Here is a 2935-nt window from a genome sequence, read left to right as displayed (position 1 = left end):
AATAATACAGATCACCCATGTGAAATTTCAGCACTCTCTCTCTTCTTTATTTCTCTGCACCCCCACTTCATATATCTTATGGTTGAAAAATAGAAATTAGTTATGATCTTTTAAAATAAACAATAATTATAATTTTTGTATCACATAAAATAGTTTGTAACAGAAGTATTTGATAAATTGACGATCTATCCTATTTTAAAATATTTAGACAAACTAGGATATAATAAAATGAATAGATGAAGTAAATAACTTAATTAAATTACTTTTGAAAAAATAACTTAAACAATAAATGCTTATATTAAGAGTAGCTTATAAGTAAGTTATTTTGTGTTTGGTTTTTTAGTTCTAAAAGTATTTATTTTAAGAAAAAAGTGATAAAAAACTTTTTATTATGAGAGAAGTTATTTTTTTTAACTTCTCCTTAAGTACCAAAATAGCTTTTTAAAAAGTTGTAATTTTGTTTTGAAAATTGTACCCGACATTAATACTACACCTTTTCATAAGTTAAAATTTAAAAAAAGTTATTTATGAACCTCTCCAAATGTGCCCTTAGTCTTTTAATGTAAAAACGTTAAAATTAATAAAATATTTTTTAAAAAAATATAGTAAAAAATTTAATTAAGTTATTAATTATAAATTAAATATTTTTAATTTGTGAAAAAATATTCTATCAACTCAAATATTTTTTATACTAATAAAGACCTAATTATAAAATTAAAAATAATGTAAAGATCTAACTAAAAGAAAAAAATAAAAATTATAAATTGATAAAATTATAAAGACTAACAGAATAATTAAACCTAAATCAAAATATATTTTTAGCACAAAATAGGATTGCAGGTATACTTATGTCCACGTCTTAGATTTAAAATTTTTTTGCCTAAGTAATTGTTTAGGAATAAATGATAAATCCATTTTGTATTTTTTAATAAATGTTTTTGCGATAAATAATTACATTACAGTAGTATCTATTAGAATATTACCATTTTAATAACTTATTGTATAGCAAATGAAAAATATTGGATTTCTTCATTGCTCAATTATTATAATGAGGAAAAAGGACGACTCAACAATTCTCAATTTAATTAGTGGAATGATCCACGAATGATTAAGCAGAAGATGTTCAATCTGATTTTGTTTTGATGTAGAGTTATTCAAAATTATAGAAATATTATCAGTATTAGTGCCATGCCATAAATCATAAGTAACTAATGAGATGCTAGCCTAATTTTGAAGGTTTAATTTCTCTTAATCATATGATAATATTAAATAGAGTTTTTCAATGTTGGTTGATGCATGATTCAAGTTTAGTATTATTCTGAAAAGGTTAACCCTATCATTATTCTTATCTTGTCATTAATTGATCGATTGTAATGGTTTCTTACTTTCATGGTTTGATTGTGGTTTTAGGGTTTCACTAATACATATTTCGAGGGCAGGATTGTGGACGCTGTGCAAGGAGAGAAAAGAGCCTCACTGAATGTTGAGGTTGGTCGGAGAGGTTTGAATGAGGAAATGTTAGAGAGGTTCAAGGACAACTACTTGAAGTTTACGGAGGCTTAAGAAAAATCAGAAAGGAGAGAGTGAAGAGGAGGTGATGAATGATGAAGAGGAAAATCAGAAGCAAAAGATAGCACTTTGATTTCATAGTGGAGGGCTTATGACTCATCACGGTATATCTAAAATGAGCACAATAATTATGTGTCTATTGGATGGTCAAGGACTAATCCGTCGCGGTACTAGCTTCATTTAAGAGTTTGCCGCTGGCCAAACCCCCAACACTTGCTTAAGCGGACTAGTGAGCTAACCACTAGACCAATCCAACTTGGTTTGCGCCACATTTATATAGACTATAATATTAGATTTTATTAGATGAAAATCAAAGGTTAATATGAAAAAAGAGTATTGAAAATAATTAGATTATTATATTTATAATTTATTAACTAACTATTTTTGTTAAAAATATTATTATATAATATAATTTTTTATTTAATATTTGTCAAAATATAATTTATTTAAAATATTATATATAATACATGAAAATATTATGTTTTTCAATTTTTTTTAAGAAAAATTGAATAAATAATATATATCAACTACGTATATGTATCATATGTGTGTATATAATAGTAATTGATATAAGATTGGTATATATTCTTTTATTCTTTAGCCTCTCTAATATATATGCCATCTCATGACTCTCTCCTCTAGTATTTCTTATTCATATTTATTAACAAAATATCATTGAGTACCTGATTGGTACTTTTTATTTTTTTTAAGGGATAATTAGTCCGAGATCGAAATCCTTAGGATATAATTGTCACTTTACTTATAATTAAATTTGTTGTTTACTAGTATGCTTATTTATAGGGGTTTGCTACCGAGCTATAACGGACGGATCACAGTCCTCAAACTTGATCTAAAAATTTTTTCAATAAGACAGATTGAGTTTAAATAATTTTTCGACCTATAAGTCAACATTGTAATAAAGGGAGACAACCCCAAATTGTTATATTTGAAATATTGGTGAGGTACTAAGAACAATAAGGGAAATACATAAAGAGACATCACGTTGCCTCGGTGGATTCCTTTTAAAGAATGATTAGAAACACGAGTAAATGCCCAATTTGATCCCCAAAATTCAAATCGTGTATCAATTAAATCTCTGATTTTATAATGACCAATTACAACCTTTAAATTGAGAAACGTAAATCCACGTTTGCCCTTGAGTGAACTGCCAACTTAACAGAGCTGATATGCACTGTTAATACCAGCTTAGCATTCCAGCTGTATACTAATGTGGACAAAAGTTGAATTTGGCTCAAATTGGTCCCCGGATTTATTTTTTCGCCCCGCAATTTTCATTAACTTTCTCTTTTGTTCTCAGTCTTCTCTTCTCCAGTTCATCTTTTGAATGTCCCCTACCATCAACAAT

This window comes from Arachis ipaensis, chromosome B01 (genome assembly GCF_000816755.2).
Source record: "Arachis ipaensis cultivar K30076 chromosome B01, Araip1.1, whole genome shotgun sequence".
NCBI lineage: Eukaryota > Viridiplantae > Streptophyta > Magnoliopsida > Fabales > Fabaceae > Arachis > Arachis ipaensis.
This window is presented reverse-complemented; position numbering follows the sequence as displayed.